A 24,809-nucleotide genomic window follows, 5' to 3' on the forward strand; every position below is an offset into this window, starting at 1 on the left:
TGAAATTCAGCATTGGGCTCTTTAAACCACATTCAAAAATCACTGCCCATAAGACCAGTGTCTTACCTGGGGCTTTACACTGATGTAGTCAGCAGCCAAAACTGAAAGGACCCATCTGACTCTGGCAGGAGGAACCAAGGTAATTGCTCTCTCACCTCCTAGAAATGTGCTTTATCTGAGGGACCTCACACAATGAAAGAAAACTCTAATCTGGTGTGTATACGTGTTTTTCTTTTAATCAGCCCAGTGCTGAGTAATGCTTTTTGGTTTTGATTACCAGGAAAGGGACTGGTCATTGCTATCCTCCTCCAACACATTGCATCTTTCTTCTTCGGAGAGTCACCAACTTGTGCAGATCCGCTTTACCATGTTCCAAGATCTCCCGCCATAAGGCAGGACTGCGGCTGTCGTCCTGTGTGTTCCCAGCCACTAGCTTAGAGCCTGGCACATAATCCCCGACTCAAATAAATATTCTCCGAACGAGAGAATGAATGAAAGCATCGTCACGTTTGACACTCATGACATTATCCCCATTAGACAGATGAGGGAAGGATGGATCGGGCAGGGTAATCAAGGCCTAGATCAGGGTCACAGAGATGATACATGATAGCACTAAGCCTTAAACCTGACCTTCTGACTTGGGAGCCATTATCTTTACAGTGACTCCAGGCTGCTTTTCTTGGCAAATCATTACAGCTGTACACGTTTTTAAACCAGACCTATCAAGTCACGTTATTTTTCAGCAGATTGTGTTATGAACACTTCAAACTTTCGTCTCTAGTACTTTTATGGTGTTTGGAATGAGAAAACAGCCTTAAACTTCCTCAGCACAAGAGCACCAGGAAGGCCGGTTGCGAAACTTTGCCACAAACTTTTAATGGGCGTCTGTGGAGCATTAGGGTCCCCATGAACATCCCGGGGCGCTCCCCAGGAGCTCTGTGGGATACAGCTTCCCAGAGCTGTCCAGAAGTTCCGTGAGGTTAGGAACATTTTTGTGTCACTTAGGCAAGTATGGCAGCTGCAGGCTCTAATTTCCCAGGTCCAAGGAAAGAAGATATCGGTAATGGAAACTTTCTCCAGGGGCCTCTGTAGAAAGCAAGCTCACTGATTGCAAAAAAACCATTACTAAGACAGCAACTGTTGCGGTCCGGGAGCCACACGCCTGGAGTCAAGTTCCCCGGTAAATGCGACCCGTGTCCCAACCAAGGACACCCGAGAATCACCAACACCATGCAGAAAGATTAGCAAAGGATTTATACAAGTACAAGTATAGAAGCTTACACAAACTGCCCGGACAGGGTCCCACTCGGAGAGAAGTGAGTGAGACCCCGACTAACAGTCGGGCGAGGCCTTTATACCCTTCACAGGACGGGAAGTCAAAACCATTACTAAGACAGCAACTGTTGCGGTCCGGGAGCCACACGCCTGGAGTCAAGTTCCCCGGTAAATGCGACCCGTGTCCCAACCAAGGACACCCGAGAATCACCAACACCATGCAGAAAGATTAGCAAAGGATTTATACAAGTACAAGTATAGAAGCTTACACAAACTGCCCGGACAGGGTCCCACTCGGAGAGAAGTGAGTGAGACCCCGACTAACAGTCGGGGGAGGCCTTTACACCCTTCACAGGACGGGAAGTTCCCAAGGCGGGAGGGAGCTGTTTAATTTTGAATCAGCCAATCAGGAACCCGGTTTTTCCTGCCCCAAGCAAGTAAGCAAAGCAAGTTTCTTACAGAAGTCAAAATGTACTGTTAGCCCTGAAGCTGTTCTTCCGTTTCTTTTGTCACACAACGATCCTGTTGACTACGTTTAAAGACAGAACATGCGGTTCCCAAACGCAATTCCAGTTTTCCAAAGAACAATTTTACTCTTTTTCAGAAATGCCTGGGTGATTATTTTTTGCTGTTTTGTTTTGTTTTGCTTAAAAGGGCTGCTTATTGTGCCTCCTTAGTCAACATGACAAAGGAAAGAACAAGCAACCCAAGTATCCCCTGAGGGCCTCAAGGGATTGAGGACACACCTTAAATACAAACAAGTACTCCCGGGTAGGTCGCTGGTAAAGGCTTTTCAAATCAGGCTAAAATACTCTACCAACTCTGACCCAGTCAGATTGATTCAGATTAAATGTTTTCTTTTTTCCTTGAGAATGATTGTTTTCCACAGTGTTTTAGGAAATCCCCTTAAAAATACTGAGACCTCAGTAATAAGATGTTAATCTCTTACATTAAGAATTGGATTAAATTTCCTTACAGTGGCCATTCTTGGGTTTTATTATGTTTGGCATACAAATTTTTTCTTTTGACAACACTATGATTAAAATTACTGACTCCTTTCTAAATTTGTGCTATTAGGCCTTAGTATATGTATGTGTATTTATTTATTTTTAGACAAGAAATTAATAAGAATTTGGCACCAGGACCAGCAATGGCGTCAATATTTTAGGACACTTATATACAGTTTTGGCTATGTAGGGAAGGAAAGTAATTTTCCTTTACCCTTCTGAGTTCTTAGCTGAAACCCCTGTAATAAAAGATTAACCAGAATAAAACACACAGGCGTTTGATTAACATGCAGACCTCAATGTACACATGGGAGATGCCCAGGGAAAAATGAGTGACTCCCCGAGTGGCTTAGAACTCAGGCTTAAATACCATCTTAACAGGGAAAAGGGAGGGGAACTGTGCCCTCTTAGGGGAGAGGAAATCATTTTCAGGAAGATGAATGGGCCCTTAGAAGAGCAGATGGGAAGTGTGCTAGTTTGTGACAAATTGTGTCTAGGTGTGGTGTCCACTTCTAGTTTCCTTTCCTGTGACAAAAGTCCATCTTCCCTGGTTGATGAAACTCCCAGGCAGGAGGTTTATGACAATTGGTTCCTTTCAGGGGATCTGTCTACAGGCAGATAAGGGGGTTCAGGGAAATCCTCTCCCTGCATTGCTGTTTTCCAAGTGCCTACAGCTCCCAGCAATCAATACACCAAAGTGGGGACTTTGGGGTGTCCTGTTCTGTGACCCTGCATCAGCTCTACACCTCTCCTATATTCCTTGTAGGTAAGACATAACGTGGTTCAAATATGTGTAATCCCTTAGAAACGATATGATTATCCCAGTTTAATTAAAAGTTTATAAGTAACATTGTGACTAGTTTTATCTGTAAAATTATACTCTAAAGTTGCAAAAAAATCTTTTCAGGATAATCATTTTGGGAAAATGAAGGATGGGCTTAAATTTGGGGTTTGTTTATTGTGAGCATCCTACCAGATTATGAGCTTTTCTATATCATCATGGCTGTATCCTCAACACTTAGTCAGATGACTGATTATATTACACATTCAATAAAGCTTTGTTGACTGGAAGATCATTAAACTATACACACCATGTGTTGACCCAGGGGTCAGCACACTAGGGTCCAATCTGGACCATGGCCTGTTTTGACATGTCCTGCAAGCTAAGAAGGTTTTTATATTTTTAAAGGGTTTTTAAAATAACAAGGAAGAATGTGTGACACAGACTACACGGCGCACAAAGTCTAAAATATTTACCACCTGGCCCTTTACAGAAGAACATTTGCCACGTTTAAAATCTTTATTCTTAAACATACACCTATTTTTTAGACATACTTTAGCCAGAACTCAGACCTATTTGTGGAGTAAGGTTATGGGGGGGGGGACACCCTAGTGTGGCCTATTCAAAGTCACCCTCCTCTCTTATTAACAGAACTCCTATTGTGTACTCACCTCTCGGGATGAAATGCAGTAGGTCAAAGCCAGTCTGGCCAATCCCAGTCGTCTCTACCAGGGATTTGTCTGGGGTAGACGTGTGACTCAGTCCTAGAAGATGAAACAGAAGGGGAAATGTTCAGGGAGACATCTGGGAAGGATCTTACTCTTGTTTTGGAAGCAAACAGAGAGAAAGAAATATACATGTTTGCTCCCACTTTGTTCCGTCTTTCTTGGGACATAGTTATGTGTTTCGGATCCTTAGCTGTCATCTTTTAACCATGAATGAAAGATCAAATGATTCACAGTGGTGCTGGCCTCACACTGTGTCAGTGTTGGGCTCCTTGACCTCAGCACCACCCACCTCCTGTTTCCTTGTTATTTGGTAAAACAGCATGGCTTTTCGGTTTAGGCCATTAATTGTGTGTTCTCATACTTGCTGCGAAAATATCCGGATTCATTCAGGTTGTAAATCTGTTCTGTTAATGAGCTAGAGTGAATTATTAAAAGTTTGCTTGGAATGAGGAGCTTTCTCAAATGACTCAGAATCGTGAGTGAAATTATAGTATAAGAGGGATTATAGACAGGGATTAACATAACCTGGTACTGCATTATCTTGGACATAACCACTTGGGCTTAAATTTGTATAAGAAATAGCCACTTGGAGAGCAGAGTGAATTCGACCATGAAATCAATTTAATTTTCCTATCTGATTAAGAAGTAAGTGTGTGTGTGTGGTGTATGCGTGTGCATGTTCTGTAGGAACATGGAATGCATGGATTAAACCTAACTAGAGATTGTTCAGAACATACCAGACTAGGAATTAAGGAGGAAAACACCTTGGACCTCTCAATAAAGACGTTACAGATCCATGCTCTAAAGTTCAGGCTTCTAAATTTCATTAAGAACCCCAAGTTTCTCCCTCAAAGCTTGTTTCCAGAATGAATAAAAATGCAATGCTAGGAGTCAAGATGGCGGACCAGGAGGACACGGAATTTGCGGCTCCGCACAACTAGGGCACCTACCAGGCCCCGCTCGGGGACCGCAGACACCTAAGGGGACGGGAGGAACCCCCAGGGACCGGGTAGGACCTTGGGTGTGGGGGGAGTGAGAGGGGAGGAAAAGTGGAGGCGGGAAGGGACTGGCGCCCTGAGGGGCGGCTGGGGGAGGGGAAGGGATCCCACGCTCGAAGGGGGAAATTGGGGGACCAGTGGGAGGGTGGAGGATCAAAAGGGAGCGTGGTCGGGATTCCCCTACCCACTTGGGCCCCCGGGAACCTGCTGAGATCCCGGGCCTGATCCTCTGCCCACCAGGCCCCCTGAGGGAAGGGGGAGCAGAAGTAAAGGCCTGACCTCTGGGACCGGCACTCCTGGGGGTTGGCTGGGGGAGGGGAGGAGTTCCTACACCCAGGGGGACCCACCCACAGTTAGGGGTGCAGCGGCAACAGGGGAGACCCTGGGGGTGGGGTTAGGGTACAGAGGAACAGAAGGGAACCAGGCCAGTGCTTTCCCTGTCCACTTAGGCACGGGGAAGCCTGTTGGGCTCTCCGGCCTAATCCTCTGCCCTCGGAGCCTCCCTCCTGCCCTTGCAGAGCCCAAGCCCCACCCCTACACCCCACCCAGGGTCCCACCTCTACACTCAGAGACCCCCTTGGAGACCCCCTACAATGTGCTGGGCCTAAACCCCACCCACACACCCTCACCCAGGGCCCGACCTCCAAACTCCGGAACTCCACACTCCAGAGGCCCTCCTTCCACATGCTGCCACTCCCCTTCAAGCAGGTCCTAAGCAGTGGCCCCGCCCCACGCTTGAACATTGCCCCACCTAGGCCCCGCCCTATGCTCAAACGTCACCCCACCCCACCCTACACCTAGCCCCTGCCTAAGTTCCACCCCTTGCCTAAACTCTGCCCCCATAGCATAGGCTTTTTTTTCTTTTCTCTTTTCCTCTTTTACATTGGGGTTCTGTTTTACCTTGTTGATTCATTGTTGTTGATTCTTTTATATTTTTCCTAATAAATCTTTTATTTTTTGAATTTTATTTTATTCTTTATACTTTGTTAGTAGTTAGTGATTGCTCCTTTTGGCTTGTTCCCCCCACCCTTTTATTTTCTTTTTTCTCTTGTGGTTTTATTTTACCTTGTTGCAGTTGTTTCAATTATAGTTTTATATTTCCGAATATATTTTTTATCTTTCTAATTTTATTTTGTTTTTTATTCTTGATATTGCACTGCTCCTTTTTTTTCTTTCTTTCTTCCTTTTTTTTTTTTCTACAGTGCCACGAAGCTTGCGGGATCTTGGTTCCCAGGGCAAAGGTCAGGCCCGAGCTCCTGTGGTGGGAGCTCCGAGTCCAAACCACTGGACTAACAGAGAACCTCAAATCCCAGGGAATATCAATCAGAGAGTGAGGCCTCTAGGAGGTCCTCATCTCGGCACCAAGACCCAGCTCTATCCAACTGCCTGCAAACTCCAGTGCTGGGCGCCTCAAGCCAAACAACCAGTAAGACAGGAATACAGCAAAACCCATCAAAAAAAAAAAAAAAATGAAATGACAAAAAAATTTGTTACAGACGAAGGGGCAAGGTAAAAACGTACAAGACCAAATAAATGAAGACGAAATAGTCGACCTACCTGAAAAAGAATTCAGAGTAATGATAGTAAAGATGATCCAATACCTCAGAAATAGAATGGAGAAATTACAAGAAACATGTAACAAGGATCTAGAAGAACTAAAGAGAAAGCAAACAGTGATGAACAACACAATTACTGAAATTAAAAATACTCTAGAAGGAATCAATAACAGAATAACGGAGGCAGAAGAACAGATAAGTGAGCTGGAAGATAAAATGGTGGAAATAACTGCCAGGGAGCAGAATAAAGAAAAAAGAATGAAAAGAATTGAGGACAGTCTCAGGACCTCTGGGACAACATTAAACACACCAACATTCGAATTATAGGGGTCCCAGAAGAAGAAGAGAAAAAGAAAGGGTCTGAGAAAATATTTGAAGAGATTATAGTCAAAAACTTCCTTAACATGGGAAAGGAAATGATTCCAGGAAGCACAGAGAGTACCATACAGAATAACCTCAAAGAGAAACACACTGAGATACATATTAATCAAACTATTAAAAATTAAATACAAAGAAAAAATATTGAAAGTAGCAAGAGAAAGCAACAAATAACATACAAGGGAATCCCCATAAGGTTAACAGCTGATCTTTCAGCAGAAACTGCAAGCCAGAAGGGAGTGGCAGGACATATTTAAAGTGATGAAAGGGAAAAACCTACAACCAAGATTACTCTACCCAGCAAGCATATCATTCAGATTCGAAGGAGAAATTAAAACCTTTACAGATAAGCAAAATTTAAGAGAGTTCAGCACCACCAAACCAGCTTTACAATAAATGCTAAAGGAACTTCTCTAGGCAGGAAACACAAGAGAAGGAAAAGACCTACAAAAACAAACCCAAAACAATTAAGAAAATGGTAATAGGAACATACATATTGATAATTACCTTAAACGTGAATGGATTAAATGCTCCAACCAAAACACATAGACTGGCTGAATGGATACAAAAACAAGAACCGTACATATGCTCTCTACAAGAGACCCATTTCAGACCTAGGGATGCATACAGACTGAAAGTGAGGGGATGGAAAAAGATATTCCGTGCATATGGAAATCAAAAGAAAGCTGGAGTAGCAATTCTCATATCAGACAAAATAGACTTTAAAATGAAGACTATTACAAGAGACAAAGCAGGACACTACATAATGATCAAGGGATCAATCCAAGAAGAAGATATAACAATTGTAAATATTTATGCACCCAACAAGAGCACCTCAATACATAAGGCAAATGCTAACAGCCATAAAAGGGGAAATTGACAGTAACACAATCATAGCAGGGGATGTTAACACCCCACTTTCACCAATGGACAGATCATCAGAAATGAAAATAAATAAAGAGACACAAGCTTTAAATGACACATTAAACAAGATGGACTTAATTGATATTTATAGGACATTCCATCCAAAAACAACAGAATACACGTTCTTCTCAAGTGCCCATGGAACATTCTCCAGGATAGACCATATTTTGTGTTACAAATCAAGCCTTGGTAAATTTAAGAAAATTGAAGTCATATCAAGTATCTCTTCTAACCACAACACTATGAGACTAGATATCAATTACAGGAAAAAAACTGTAAAAAATACAAACACATGGAGGCTAAACAATATGCTACTAAATAACCAAGAGATCACTGAAGAAATTAAAGAGGAAATCAAAAATTTCCTAGAAACAAATGACAAAGAAAATACAGTGGCCCAAAACCTATGGGATGCAGCAAAAGCAGTTCTAAGACGAAAGCTTATAGCAATACAATCCTACCTCAAGAAATAACAAAAATCTCAAATAAACAATCTAACCTTACACCTAAAGCAATTAGAGAAAGAACAACAAAAAACCCCAAAGTTAGCAGAAGGAAAGAAATCATAAAGATCAGATCACAAGTAAACAATAGCAAAGATCAATAAAACTAAAAGCTGGTTCTATGAGAAGATAAACGAAATTGATAAACCATTAGCCAGACTCAACAAGAAAAAAAGGGAGAGGACTCAAATCAATAGAATCAGAAATGAAAAAGGAGAAGTAACAGCTGACACTGCAGAAATACAAAGGATCATGAGAGATTACTACAAGCAACTCTATGCCAATAAAATGGACAACCCAGAAGAAATGGACAATTTCTTAGAAAAGCACAACCTTCCAAGACTGAACCAGGAAGAAATAGAAAACATACACAGACCACTCACAAGCACTGAAATTGAAATTGTGATTAAAAATCTTCCAACAAACAAAAGCCCAGGACCAGATGGCTTCACAGGCGAATCCCCTCAAACATTTAGAGAAGAGCTAACACCTATCCTTCTCAAACTCTTCCAAAATATAGCAGAGGGAGGAACACTCCCAAACTCATTCTATGAGGCCACCATCACCCTGATACCAAAACCAGACAAAGATGTCACAAAAAAAGAGAACTATAGGCCAATAACACTGATGAACATAGATGCAAAAATCGCCAACAAATACTAGCAAACAGAATCCAACAGCACATTAAAATAAAAGGATCATACACCATGGTCAAGTGGGGTTTATCCCAGGAATGCAAGGATTCTTCAATATACACAAATCAATCAATGTGATACATCATATTAACAAAATGAAGGATAAAAACCATATGATCATCTCAATAGATGCAGAAAAAGAGTTTGATAAAATTCAACACCCATTTATGATAAAAACTCTCCAGAAAGTGGGCACAGAGGGAACCTACCTCAACAGAATAAAGGCCATATATGACAAACCCACAGCCAACATCGTTCTCAATGGTGAAAAACTGAAAGCATTTCCTCTAAGATCAGGAACAAGACAAGGTTGCCCACCCTCACCACTATTATTCAACATAGTTCTGGAAGTTTTTGCCACAGCAATCTGAGAAGAAAGAAAAATAAAAGGAATCCAAATCAGAAAAGAAGTAAAGCTGTCACTGTTTGCAGATGACATTATACTATACATAGGAAATCCTAAAGATGCTACCAGAAAACTATTAGAGCTAAACAATGAATTTGGTAGAGTAGCAGGATACAAAATTAATGCACAGAAATCTCTTGCATTCCTATACACTAATGATGAAAAGTCTGAAAGAAAAATTAAGGCAACACACTCCCATTTACCACTGCAACAAAAAGAATAAAATACCTAGGAATAAACCTACCTAAGGAGACAAAAGACCTGTATGCAGAAAACTATAAGACAGTGATGAAAGAAATTAAAGATGATACAAACAGATGGAGAGATATATTATGTTCTTGGATTGGAAGAATCAACATTGTGAAAATGACTCTACTACCCAAAGCAATCTACAGATTCAATGCAATCCCTATCAAACTACCAGTGGCATTTTTCACAGAACTAGAACAAAAATTTTCACAATTTGTATGGAAACACAAAAGACCCTGAATAGCCAAAATAATCTTGAGAAAGTAAAATGGAGCTGGAGGAATCAGGCTCCTGGACTTCAGACTATACTACAAAGCTACAGTAATCAAGACAGGATGGTACTGGCACAGAAACAGAAATATAGATCAATGGAACAGGATAGAAAGCCCAGAGATAAACCCATGCACATATGGTCACCTTATCTTTGATAAAGGAGGTGAGAGTATACAAAGGAGAAAAGAAGCCCTCTTCAATAAGCGGTGCTGGGAAAACTGGACAGCTACATGTAAAAGAATGAAATTAGAACACTACCTAACACCATACACAAAAGTAAAATCAAAATGGATTAAAGACCTAAATGTAAGGCCAGACACTATAAAACTCTTAGAGGAAAACATAGGCAAAACACTCTATGACATAAATCACAGCAAGATCCTTTTTGACCCACCTCCTAGAGAAATGGAAATAAAAACAAAAATAAACAAATGGGACCTAATGAAACTTCAAAGCTTTTGCACAGCAAAGGAAACCTTAAACAAGACGAAGAGACAACCCTCAGAATGGGAGAAAATATTTGCAAATGAAGCAACTGACAAATGATTAATCTCCAAAATTTACAAGCAGCTCATGCAGCTCAATATCAAAAGAAAGAACAACCCAACTCAAAAATGGGCAGAAGACTTAAATAGACATTTCTCCAAGGAAGATATTCAGATTGCCAACAAACACATGAAACAACGCTCAACATCACTAATCATTAGAGAAATGCAAATCAAAACTATCACCTCACACCAGTCAGAATGGCCATCATCAAAAACTCTACAAACAAATGCTGGAGCGGGTGTGGAGAAAAGGGAACCATCTTGCACTGTTGGTGGGAATGTAAATTGATACAGCCACTATGGAGAGCAGTATTGAGGTTCCTTAAAAAACTAAAAATAGAACTACCATATGACCCAGTAATCCTACTACTGGGCATATATCCTGAGAAAACCATCATTCAAAAAGAGTCATGTATCACAATGTTCATTGCAGCCCTATTTACATTAGCCAGGACATGGAAGCCACCTAAGTGTCCATCGAGAGATGAATGGATAAAGAAGATGTGGCACATATATACAATGGAATATTGCTCAGCCATAAAAAGAAACGAAATTGAGTTATTTGTAGTGAGGTGGGTGGACCTAGAGACTGTCATACAGAGTGAAGTAAGTCAGAAAGAGAAAAACAAATACCGTATACTAACACATATATATGGAATCTAAAAAAAAATATATGGTTCTGAAGAACCTAGGGGCAGGACAGGAATAAAGATGCAGACGTAGAGAATGGACATGAGGACACAGGGAGGGGGAAGTGTAAGCTGGGATGAAGTAAGAGAGTAGCAGTGACATATATACACTACCAAATGTAAAATAGATAGCTAGTGGGAAGCAGCTGCATGGCACAGGGAGATCAGCTCGGTTCTTTGGGACCACCTAGAGGGGTGGGATAAGGAGGGTGGGAGGGAGCCGCAACAGGGAGGGGATATGGGTATATACACATGCATATAGCTGATTCACTTTGTTATATAGCAGAAACTAACACAACACTGTAAAGCAACTATACTCCAATAAAGATGTTAAAAAAAAAAAGCAATGCTATCTTGATGCTATTTTACCCTGTTTCTTTATTTTGACATTCCAACTTCGTAAGTTGCATTTCCACTGCCACATAGGCAACTTCCCAGGGCTCACAAGGGTAACACTCTTCAGACTTCTATTAACTCTTCATTAGCTTTGTTAACGATTGCAAAGCCTGCTACATACTAACATTCATTTTATTTGGATTGCATATTTTCTGAAAGCTTTCAAGTCATTTTATGATTGGCGCAAGTAACAGTTTGGATGGACATTCCACATTCTCATCCATCTCTGACTTGTATTATTTTTTATTATTGGTTAATCTATGAAATTTTATGCATTATTTTATTCCTGTTCATTCTTGTGAACTTTTAACTACCTGGCAGGGGTCCATACTTCCTGAATTTGTGAAGAGACAACTCCTTGCCCCCCACCAAACTGCTCTCACATAACAAATTAAGGAGAGAAAATTTCTGTATCTCAAGAAAAAAAGGGGTACATTTCTATAATGAAATTCTAACATGTACATAGTGCTTTACAGTAAAAAGTGTATTCATATTTCTTATTTTATCCTCATAAAAACTCCGTAAAATCAACAGGTGTGGCTTTCTGTATGTTTCGTATTGAAAAAGCCAATGCTCAGAAAGTTTGAGACTTGCTCAAGTCACTCTCCTTTGAAGAAACAGATTTTAGCTCTGAATCCATGTCTCCTAATTCTAACCTCTAACAGAAGTGGAGCATTTGAACTGTTTTTTTTTTTTAAATTTATTTATTTAATGTATTTATTTTTGGCTGCATTGGCTCTTCATTGCTGCGTGCCGGCTTTCTCTAGTTGTTGTGAGCAGGGGCTACTCTTCATTGCGGTGCGGGGGCTTCTCATTGCAGTGGCTTCTCTCATTGCAGAGCATGGGCTCTAGGCACATGGGTTTCAGTAGTTGTGGCACATGGGCTCAGTAGTTGTGGCCCATGGGCTTAGTGGCTCTGCAGCATGTGGGATCTTCCTGGACCAGGGATCGAACATGTGTCCCCTGCATTGGCAGGCTGATTCTTAACCACTGCGCCACCAGGGAAGCTCTGAACTGATTTTTTGATGATGGTATTGCCACCATCTTTTTGAATGACTTTTGGAAATGATTAATTTTTGAAACAGAATTTTTGTCAGATTAGGCTGACCGACATCTGAGATTTTCACTGAAATCAGGGAGCCTATTTAAAAATTTCTCCATCCATTTCTCTTTTAAAAACACGTAGGAAAAATGTTCATCCCTCATTTAGGAATATGTAGAAATATTTTGGAAATGTGTGAACACAGTATGTAAAATCAGTGTAGTATACAACTATAAATTCTACGGGTGTAATGTGTCAGATTGTCAATGTCAATGGCAGATTGTAATAAAAAGTGTAAGCATGAAGGTCCCCAGTTAATTTGCCAGGCTATCTTTTTTCACTTGTATTCTCAGTAGATGACAGAATTCTGCGTACCTGCCCATCAGGTTTTCCTGGTGGTCCACATATGTTCAATGTCGTTCCATTTTAATTAACCTCAAGATTCTAGTTTATGTGGCAGAGCTGGGTTCCCTAATTATTTTCATAAAACTAGTGATCTTCCCAGAAACAAAGCGTGAGAGAAGATGCAAGCCATCAGCGCCACTGCTAAATCTCACACAAATAGGCAAGGGTACTAGAAAATGTAACAAATACTGTTTGTTTTTATTTTAAAGACGCTCATATTATTTAATTTTTGCTGAATGGTGTTAGAGTTAATTCTAGAAATGACTCAGGGGCTAATTCTTTTTCTTTCTGGACATCTGTCTATTTATCTATATGTATATTTTAAAGCATATTAAAGAAAATATGCCCTATGGTAATAGTTTTCATCTTTATAACGTATGTGAAAAATTATTCTTGTTTTATCCTCTCAGGATAGTTAAGATGGAATTGAATTCACTGTTGCTCACATGCTGGCCTTGACAGAGAAAAGCCAGGATTATCTTCAGAATCAAAGCTTCATTATTGAGATAAAATGAAAGAGACTTTACCGCTCTTTATGTAATTAAATGCAATCATTATTAAGAAAATTTTTCTGCACAGCTGTTAGGATGAAAAAAAATTTGCATCATCAGTAATCCCTTTATATCTTTGACATGTTTCATAGCTCCTTATGTATTCCCTAGTCTGAAAATGAAAGAGAATTTGAAACCTTCCATAGGTAAGGGTTGCTTATTTGTTGCCTGAATAGCAATTCTATACCTTGTTTGTTTTTTTTTAACTTGGTGAACCATTCAAATGATTAAGATGCCATGTCCTTACAATGTATCCACTCAGTGGCTTGTAGATAAAGGGTCAAATGGCCCAGCAGGTCACAAAATAGTCAATTTGGTTTAGTCTCAAGCTTTGACAACTGAAGTCATAGCCTCCAATGAGGCTGTTAATTAGGCAACTTGTGTCATAACATATGTGTGAGAGTGGAGGTTGCATTGTGTTCCAACATAAGGGTCTGGATAGGTCCATGGTTGGGGAACTGGGGTGACTGGTGTATTACCTAAGCTACTTGACCACATCTGACAAGATTTTCCAATATATTCATTAATATTAAAAATATAGTTAAATTTCCTTTGTCTAAATCTCAAATGATTCTGAACTCAGGCAGGGAAGATAGAGGTGCAGCATACGGGGATCCTTAAAAACCCATGTATTTATCCAAGTTCAGTAATTAGTCCAAGCTGAGACCTGAAAGGCCTGGGAATTTCCCATCCCAGTCCCTTGGTAAGTGGCCCTATGTCCTTTTGGGAAAGAATGGAAAGAAGATTCAGCTGTCACAGGTCCTTTCTTAAGGGAATCTGTTGTCAGCTGTCACAGGTCCTTCCTTAAGGGAATCTGTTGTCAGCTGTCACAGGTCCTTCCTTAAGGGAATCTGTTGTACTCTTTATTTAATCTCACTGTTTGTCTTGAGAAGGGACTTACATCTAAGAATTAGATGAGGTGGCCTTCTACTCTTTTCAGGTGTCAAAGACAGGATTTTGCTTAGAACACCGGAGATTTGTAAGTTGACTCAGACCAAGCTGGACTCTAAGTCATCTGCCCACAACCATTTTAGTCCGAGAGATACCATGGTAAATCAGAAGCTACTAAAAGTCCTTATGGGGCAAATGATTCTGGTTATCTTTCTGTCCCTGCTGCCTATTTTTGTAATCATGAGCACCTTGTTTCCAGCAGTTCATTGCTGCCGCTTAGTCTTTTCCTCTCTGGGATCCAATCCATCTCATGGAAATCAGTGAGCCTATATCAACAGCTGCATTTCCACCTTACATAAGGCCCACTGGGGACGTTTTCCAAGGTGCTGTATGTTTTTTTTTTTTTTAATAAAAATATATATTAAAAATTTTAATTTGGAAATAATTTCAAACTTACAGCAAAGGTGCAAAAATAAGCCTATATGAAGAACAACAAATGCCCGTTACCCTGGTTCACTTATTTTTAATAGTTTGCTCCATTTGCTTTATCAATGGACTCTCCCGCTCAACATCTGGGAGTAAGTTACATACCTCTGGGTCTTTTGCCACTAAAAACTTATTTCCTAAGCAAAAAGATATATTCTCATGTAACAACTGTGCAGTTATCATCTTCAGTAAATTTAACATAAATTTCATACTTTTGTTTATCTATCATCCATTTTCCAATTTGGTCCATGGACCCAATAATGTTCTGTTGAATTTGCTTGGCCTCCAGTATAAAATGTAGTCTAGGGTTAGGTATTGCACTCAGTTGTCATGTTTTTTTGAGACTCATTTAATTTGGAACACTTCTAAAGCCTTTCTTTTTCTTTTATCACTATTTTTACTATTTATTACTATTATTAACATTTGTGCAGAATACAATCCTCCCCTACCTTTCAAAAAACAGAAGAGAATGTTCCTCGTTTTGAGTTTGTTTGATGTTTCCTCATGATTAAATTTAGATTATGTATTCCTAGGAAGAACACTACATAAAAGACACTGTGATTTGATGTCCTTCTCAGGGTATCAAATCAAGAGGCATACAATGTCAATCTACATCTTTATCACCCTGTGAATGTGTCTGATTTCTTCACCTTGCCTTGTAGTGACTAAACAATCTAGAGGGACAATTTAAGATCATACAAATATTTTGCTCCTTATCAAAATTTGTCCCCCTGATTTTAGCATCAATTGATGATTCTTGCCTGTACCAATATTTACTACATTACTGTAATTCCACAATTCCCTTCACACTAATCAATCAACATTTGGCATTCTTCTAAAGCAAGAGCCCCTCTCCTCTTTCCTTTCTTTCTTTCTCTCTCTATCCTTCTTTCTTTCTTTCTTCTCTATATAAGTACATATCTTACATACATATATGTAACCATATATATTTTCTGTAGAAGTCTATACCAAAATATACAAGTAAACATATATATGAAGGTGAATATATATATATATATATATTTAATATATTTTAGTGTGGACTCATAGTTTCCCATTTTTTTACCCCAGTGGTTTATAACCAATTTATTTCTAAATGCTAGATATCTAATGCTAAAGCCCCCTCAAGAGAAATTCTTGCATAATAGATTGAATCATTTAGGAGCACATCAAATAAATCCATTCCATTCTTATATTTCTAAGTTTTAAAATTCCTTCTTCCATATTATCCTAAATTTTTTTTTTTTTTTTTTTTTTTTTTTTCTCCTGCGGTACAGGGGCCTCTCCCACTGAGGAGCACAGGCTCCGGACGCGCAGGCTCAGCGGCCGTGGCTCCCGGGCCCAGCCACTCCGCGGCATGTGGAATCCTCCCGGACCGGGGCACGAACCCGTGTCCCCTGCATCGGCAGGCGGACTCTCAACCACTGTGCCACCAGGGAAGCCCCTATCCTAAAAATTTTAGGCATCTCACCTTCATTTAGTGCAGGCCACCCACTGAATCCATATCCCAGTTGACCAACCAAGCCAACATTTAATACGATATTGGGAAGTTTATGTTAGCACAGTGAGCATATAATCCCTGGTAGGTACACCCATATTGCTATATTTGGCCTGATCAATAGTTATATTTCTTTTTCCTTTGTCTAGCCCTCTTGGAGCCATTCTCACACATAGTCCTCAGCTTTCTGCCAATATATATTAGCAGAGTCATGGATCCATCTTGATATGTGATGTACCTTCTTCCATGTCAGACTGTATTTGTCTCGTTGGGACAAGCTGGGACCTCACCCTCGGTCATAGCTACAGGGTGCAGTAGAGGCAGAGTTGAGGGAAAGGAATTGTCATCCCTGTGAGAGGTGAAGGTATCACAGGGTCTCCACATGAGTCAAGGCTTGTTTCATCAGAGAGGGAAGAACTGTTGGCCAAGGTATTTTCACTGGTCTTTGGGGATACAGAGGGGTCAAGTCCATTTGAATTCACCAAAATGTCCTCAGTCAGGACTCCACTTTCTCTTAATAAACGCTCAAGCTTTGACATACAAACCATGGCAAGGCTTTGCATTCAATTTATGTTGTGATTTAGCAAATTAGAGGAACTGACTCTGATTTCTGGCTATGTCAGTTTCGAGGCTGCAAGAGATCATGATAAATGTTCCTTAAGTTTCTAACCATGTCTTGGGCTGAGAATTGAAAACCCAGAGAGCGTGTCCCTCCTCCTCCTGGCACAGTGTAAAAACAGGATCCGCTCCAAACATCTTAAAGAGGAAAAGATGAAATGCAGAGAATGATAGGCTTACGTTAAGGAAGACTGGAAGGACAGATTGTAGTTGAGGCACCAGAAATGACTTCCACAATCAAGGGCAGAGATCCCCACGGGACCAATTCCACTGGGACAACCACTGGAACTGACAGTGGCCGCGATGCAGGGACCAGGGATCCAGTCTCACAAAGCTAACGCCATACTGCCTCTGACGCGACTCCTATCAAAACAAAAGAAGCAGGAAAAAGGACAGTTAAGAAGGCAGAAAATCTTTAGATTTCCATGACCTTGTTTGTTAGGAAAACGTCAAAAGGGACAAGAAATGCTTTCGAACTCATTTTCACTTTACAAATCTCACTCGAGTGCATTCAGTCTGAGGAAACTAATTTGCATCCAGAAGCCTAGTTGCCATGGATAAATGTTGTTTTCAGTTTTCCCAAATCTCAGTCAGAGATAGGGTAGAAATCTAGGCTGAACAAGCCAACCACAGTATTTAGCACGGTCCACCATCGAGAACCGCCACGCTTGGACTCACAATCAAAACCCATTTACCTATTTTTAATGAGACTTGTGAGCAGCAAATACTTGATTCAATGCTCATAGTGTGTACGTATAAACCATACTCATGAAATTCATAGAACAGATGCTTCCAACTCCCCCAGACTTAAGTGTATGACACCTCTTTTCCTCTTTTGTTTAATATTCTTAAATCATAAAAGTAAATGGCACCCAGCTCATGGCTAAAGGGATTTTGATATTTCGTTTTATACTTAATGGTAATGCATTTTTCTTTTCTAACAAAGCCTTGGTATGTTAAGGTTAATCAACCAATAATTACATTCATTGCAATTAATATATTGCAATTAATATAAATTGCAATTAATATATTTGCAATTAATTAATTAATACAAATTACAATGAATATATTTGCACTTCAGGCACAGGAAGACCCAGCCGATCTTTCAAAAACATGGTATGGAAGATCCAGTCCAGCCCTCAGTAAGGAAGAGTCTTATCTTCTCACAGAGGTAGCTGGGCTAATATGAGTGGGCTGACCATACCACATCCTCCTGACTGTTAACTAACAGATTGGCTAACTTGATATATCTGTTGATATAGGTCGGATGTAAACATATCTTTTATGTCGTTGCTTTTATCAGTAACTGCATTTTTAACTGAAGCAGAAATTCATGGGGAAAAAAGGAAAAACACAACTGTAGGCTAATTGGCTTTGAAGCTCTGGGGGATTCATTTTATTATGGAAGATTCAACTGAAAGATAAATGCACATACACAGCATGAAAAGTATCGACCACATGGAAACCACAGGAGAAAGCTCAGTTGGCTTGTGAAGCTATCTGATGCAGAGGTGCACAGACATAAACTAACTTTTATTGTGTTTGTTTTATTTATACTTGTTTATTTCTTCGAAGCAAGGATTTATTATTTGAAAAAGAATTCATTGAAAGGGAAAAAAGACTAAGAGAAGAAACTTTAAAAAGTGTCTTTCTAATATCTTATTTGAAGGCTTTCATTTTGTGGTAAATTATTTTGTTGCATTTTACATTTTAACTTATGCTTGCAAACGTTTACTAGTTAACACATTAACCTTTGTAATTCTTGCCTAAGAATATTTATTCCCCAAGCTCTGTTGTGAAAAGAATCTCCTTTATTTAATAAAGTAAGGTGGCTATATATTAGAGTCAAGTTTCAGTTATTATCTGGCCTTTTGTGTAGGAGTAGTTGACCCTTAAGAATACCTTTCCAAGGCAGAGCCCTCTGACTGCTTTGTAGCAATCAAATACCAATGGTGTCACAGGGAAAAAACACATCTTCACTTCTGATTGAGTGTCTAGAAGATTCACTCCATTCTCCAAATCTCTCTGAACAATGTAGATTGATCTTTGGAAGAGATAGTGTTAACAGATATATGGTGCAAAGTTTTAAACATTATTTCATATGGTATTTTTTAATTTACTGAAAATAAGTATTTTCAATTATATCACAAAAATCAATATTCTGACCCCAACTACAGATATGGAAGATGACACATACAAAAATATCACTATAAGGAAACAGAAGAGGTAGCTGAGAGAAGGGTGATGGGACCTTAGGAGCTGCGAGCAGGGCAGGGAGGAGGAAGATCATGTCGGGCTTTGGCGACAGTTTAACCATTTTTATTTCAATTGGAAGTCACTCTAAGATTTTAGCAGGGATGTGACATGATCCTATTTATGTTTTACAAATATCAGTCTGCTTTTTATACTTTTATAGCAATAAATGTCGTGATTTTTTTAAACTAATTATTTTAAAAAATTTTTGGCTGTGTTGATTCTTCGTTGTTGTGTGCGGGCTTTCTCTAGTTGCAGCAAGCGGGGGCTATACTCTTTGTTGCGGTGCGTGGGCTTCTCATTGCAGTGGCTTCTCTTGTTGCGGAGCAGGGGCTCTAGGCGTGCGGGCTTCAGTAGTTGTGACGCGCGGGCTCAGTAGTTGTGGCTCGTGGGCTCAGTAGTTGTGGCTCGCAGGCTCCAGAGCACAGGCTCAGTAGTTGTGGCGCACGGGCTTAGCTGGTCTGCAGCATGTGGGATCTTCCTGGACCGGGGCTCGAACCCGTGTCCCCTGCACTGGAAGGCAGATTCTTAACCACTGCGCCACCAGGGAAGCCCTGTCGTGATGATTAATAGCACATTTTTGACAGAGTATTTACCCCTTTTAACAGATGTTTTCTTCATGATCTCAGCTAGTTCACTTGTAGCACAGACACCATGTGAAAGATGCTTTTAAACACAGGAACCATCTTTAAAACTGTTTCTGAATGAAGATGGGTTTTAACATAAATAAATGTGATATGTATAAAAAGCAAATTTAGAAGATCTGTACATGTTACTGTGAAATAGAAGATATGTGACAAATATTATTAAGTGCTTCAGTGTTGTTGATGAAAGTTACAATGTGGCTAAACAGTTCTTGTTGTAGGTTAGGTGCATGTTAACATTAGTGTATTAAAATATTTAGACAATATTTGCTATAAAGAATACTGATGTAGCAATATACAATTATAATGTAATTATAATGATATAATAAACTATTATCAATACATAATTCTATAATATATAATATTATAATAAACAGACTCAGGTTTACTATTTAACTCATAGTTTAATAAGTTAAAAGGCAAAAAAATGCCAGCATTTTAGTAGAATTCAGTAAAAAGAATGCCTATTCTGGCCTGTATAAGGAACTGGTAAGGCTAACAGGTTTGTACAGACAGTGCATGTATTTTGCAAAACCACCACTTAGAAAAAGACCACAGCTACCTTTAGGGTGCTGGGTCTTTGTATTTCATTCATATACACAAGTTGTCTTTTGGAATCAGAAGCAAAAACCGTGGCCTATAGCACTGGTTAAAAGCAGGAGCTATTGCTCTAACAAAGAGTAGTTCTCTACCTGAGTTGGTAGGAGATTGGCAGAAACTCCTCTTAATAAGCAGAGCGGGCTCACGGTCCCGCAGCGCCCCCTGGAGGACAACGGCAAAGTCGCAGCCCGTCAGGCCGAAGGAGGAAAGCAAAGAACCTGTGATGCTGATGGGCATTTCTGAGGAGGCTCTACAGGCAAGGAAAGACCGCGGAGAGCTGGAAGGTGACAGGACAGACAGCAAGAGAAACGGCGTAACGCAGCCGGTTAATGATTCTAACCGCTGAAAACGTCACAGCTGGTAAGGGAAGGTGGCGCAGGTGAATTACCTCTTGATAACAGGGAAATCCTTCACAAGATTTGAATGTTCTTGCCAATCAGGACATGTGGAAATATTTTGCTTGTGATAATAAAGCATTAAGGCCAGTTTTTTAAAAAGGATATATTATTGAATCTGCCACTTGTCAACTTTGAGAATGCAAACGAAAAGAAGCCTATGAATACAGCCCAAAATGTGTGCTCATGATTCTGTTGTTACCGTCAGAGGCTGTCCTGGTGGTTAATTTACTGCTGATAAATTTTTGATACAGCCACATTATCATCGGGCTCTCACCATTGTTTGTTGAGATTGTTCCTTCATGTTTTCAGATGACCTAAAAATACAGAATACTCAAAAGATAAGTGGGAAATATTATTAGCCAGATCCCTATTCTTTTAAATTATGCACAGATGCATTATTCTTTTTTTTTTTACATTTATTTATTTATTCATTTTTGGCTGTGTTGGGTCTTCGTTTCTGTGCGAGGGCTTTCTCTAGTTGCGGCGAGCGGCGGCCACTCTTCATTGCGGTGCGCGGGCTTCTCACTATCGCAGCCTCACTTGTTGCAGAGCACAGGCTCCAGACGCGCAGGCTCAGTAGTTGTGGCTCATGGGCCTAGTTGCTCCGCGTCATGTGGGATCTTCCCAGACCGGGGCAGGAACCCGTGTCCCCTGCATTGGCAGGCGGACTCTCAACCGCTGCGCCACCAGGGAAGTCCAACAATGTAGTAACTAGGTTTTTTTTTTTTTTTTTTTTTTTTTGCGGCACGCGGGCCTCTCACTGCTGTGGCCTCTCCCGTTGCGGAGCACAGGCTCCGGACGCGCAGGCTCAGCCGCCATGGCTTACAGGCCCAGCCGCTCCGCGGCATGTAGGATCTTTCCGGACCGGGGCACGAACCCGTGTCCCCTGCATTGGCAGGCGGACTCTCAACCGCTGCGCCACCAGGGAAGCCGGCAATTACTCTTTTAAATGGGGTTGGAGAAGAGATGCTCCTGAAGTACTGGAAATTCTGCAAATGTAAATTAGGGGGTTGCAGGGGACAACTGTGGTTTATCAACAAGAGACATAAAATAGCAACTAACATTTTCAGGCCATGGCAAGGGGGTGTAAAGAGGTGTATTGGACCCTTCTTTGCCCAGGATTTCTGTGGGTTTTTGGTTCCCTGCCAATCACTGTGTCAGGGCAGCTTGCTTAGTGCACTTTGATAACACCATGGCATGTCTTCTGGTTTTAGCTTAAAGCCTCTTGTTGAAAGTGTGAGTTAATATTGGTTCTAATACTACATTCATGTGATAATAAAATAATGCCAGAGCAAGGCTGTCTATTTCACTTTCCAACCACAGCAGGAATTGAATCCACAGCCTCAAAAATGAATTATTTTCACTTAAGTACTTATGTAACTAGACATAAGATCACAACTTTAAAAAGCTCTAAAGACTAATATTTTACGAAGCACATACCTCTGCACATAGGGACTATGGTAATAAAACAGACATGGACTTTCTCTTTCACGGAACCTAGAGGATAATTATTAATCTTACAGCAGCCATTGATTTAGTTAATTTGTTGCTTGCATTTGCATTTTTAAGAAAGTTTAGAATGTTTAAAAAGATTGGCTTTGGGTAGGAAGTGAGATACCTGAGGTTTATTTCAGGCAAGTGCAGAGTGAGGAACCAGTAGTAACGACTAGGACGGAGCCACTCTAGGTAAGGACGGAGATGACGTGGATCATTGTCGTGGGCCGGTGTTCAGCCCCTGGAGTGGATTATCCAATTTGATCCTCACATTGTCTGCTGAAGTAGGTGTTCTTACTATCCTCCCAATACTCAGGGAGTTTGAGGTTTAGCTCCAATTAAATCAATTGCTTAATGTCACACAACTACTAAGTATATATTTTAGCATTTCTCACCCAATTAAAAATCTAGAAAGTAGAAGATTTTTAGCAAGAAATAATTAAAATAATTAGGGCTTCAATACACACAAATAGATATTAGTAAAACCACAGAGATGCCAATGTCAGGCATCATAATGTGACTCAATAACTGTCACTACCCTCTGTGTACTTTGTTTTACTGCTCTTACAAACCACCAACTATTTCCTGCTAACGCTCATTCCAGAAAGAAGTCTTCACAATATTATAATGATTAGACATGAAGCTGAAAGGTGGAACTGTCCTTCAGGAATAATCTCCTGGTTTTCAAAAACAAGCTCTTTTCAACTGTTGGTACACAAATCACTCAGCCAAGAGCAAGACATCAGAAATTCTTAGCAGGAGGCAGATGGGAGGTCAGAGCAGATTACTGCAGTCAGTGGGCACTCAGCGAAAGGAAGCTTATAAAATGAAAAAAAAAAAAAAAAAAACCCCAAAACCCAAAAAGGCTTTGCCTCCTTGTGTTCATAATAAAACGCTGACACACTTTAATTATAGTGCTATGAAAAGTGCTGTTGGACTTCACCATATGGGACTGAGTACAATAAATATGTCATATGTTGGTTCTTAGGAAAGGAAAATGTAGAATATCCTCTTTGTAAGAATCATATTTTTATGAGCCTCTGCTGAAGAGTAGCTGAACGTTGAATCAAAGCACGAATTCTCAAGACCATCATAATCAGAGTAGGCAGAGTATATATTTGCTCAGGGAAACATCTGTTAAGGAATTTCTCCTGAGTCTCATCAGTAGTTGGCAAGCTTTACTGCTTTAACTATGTTTTCGTTATTGGCCTGTCGGCAGAATAGTTTACACTACTTGTCCTTCTAGCATTAATTCACTGGCGAAGAAACAGCCTTTTTAATGGCCTGCCTTTGTTGATAATGCTCACAACAAAATTTAAATGATAAATTCACTCCCTGATTTGTATTTTATTGAATTGTATTCTTGAATTTTATATACATGCAAAGAGCTCTAAAAGGGATATAAATAGTAAGCTATGAAATGAGTGTGAATCAACTGTGGCGTTAAAATGGACAACTTAGCTACTTTTGGAATATTACAGAAGCTGTATCTTTACCTTGTAACGCTTTGTTCACAGAGATCAGGCCATAATTTCTGATACTTCTCAGTGAAATTACTGAAGTTGGGTAAATTATATACATAGAAAAATCTTCTTTGGTCCAAGTAGAGGCACTTTCAGGCAAAATATACTTTCATCAAATTCTCAAATCAATAATAGGAAGTAAAGCATTTTCTGGAAAAAAAGAAGAAAGCCAAAAAAATCATCTTCTTTGATACATTTATCTCATAGATGTATATTGCAGGTGGCATACATAAAATGTAGGATGGGCTCTTTGGGGATATGTTTGACATTAAATACATTTGTGAACAGGATGATGTTATTTTCTTTCTAGTCTCCATTCGGTGCTTCCCATGTGTCATGTAGTCAGTAAAAGGCTCTCTTGATAAACCCATTTATATTTTGTTGCATAATGTTTACAGTTGATTTGCAAGTGATTAATTTCTGAAATTCTGTTAAGAACACTTGACATGAAACATACCCTCTTAAGAAAATTTTAAGAGCACAGTATGGTGTTGTCATCTATAGGCACTATGTTGTACAGCAGATCTCTAGGATTTATTGATTTTGTATAAATGAAACTTTGTACGTATAGAACAGTAACTCCCCATTTCCCCTCCTCCCCCGGCTCCTGGTAACCACCGTTCTACTCTCTGCTTCCATGGAGCTCAACTACTTTAGATCCTTATACAACTGGAATCTTGCAGTCCTTCTGCGACTGGCTTATTTCACTTAGCATCATGCACGCTGGGCTCATACATGTTGCACGTGGCAGGCTTTCCTTCTTTTTGAAGACTAAACAATATTCCATTCTATGTATATACATATTTTCTTCATCCATTCATCTGTTGATGGATATTTAGGTTGTTTCCATATCTTGGCTATCGTGAATAATGCTGCAAGAAACATGGAGATGCAGGGCTTCCCTGGTGGCGCAGTGGTTGAGTGCCCCGGTCCAGGAAGGTCCCACATGCCGCGGAGCGGCTGGGCCCGTGAGCCATGGCCGCTGAGCCTGCGCGTCCGG

The sequence above is a fragment of the Lipotes vexillifer genome, unplaced genomic scaffold (assembly GCF_000442215.2).
Source record: "Lipotes vexillifer unplaced genomic scaffold, Lipotes_vexillifer_v1.1 scaffold344, whole genome shotgun sequence".
Taxonomy (NCBI): Eukaryota; Metazoa; Chordata; class Mammalia; order Artiodactyla; family Lipotidae; genus Lipotes; species Lipotes vexillifer.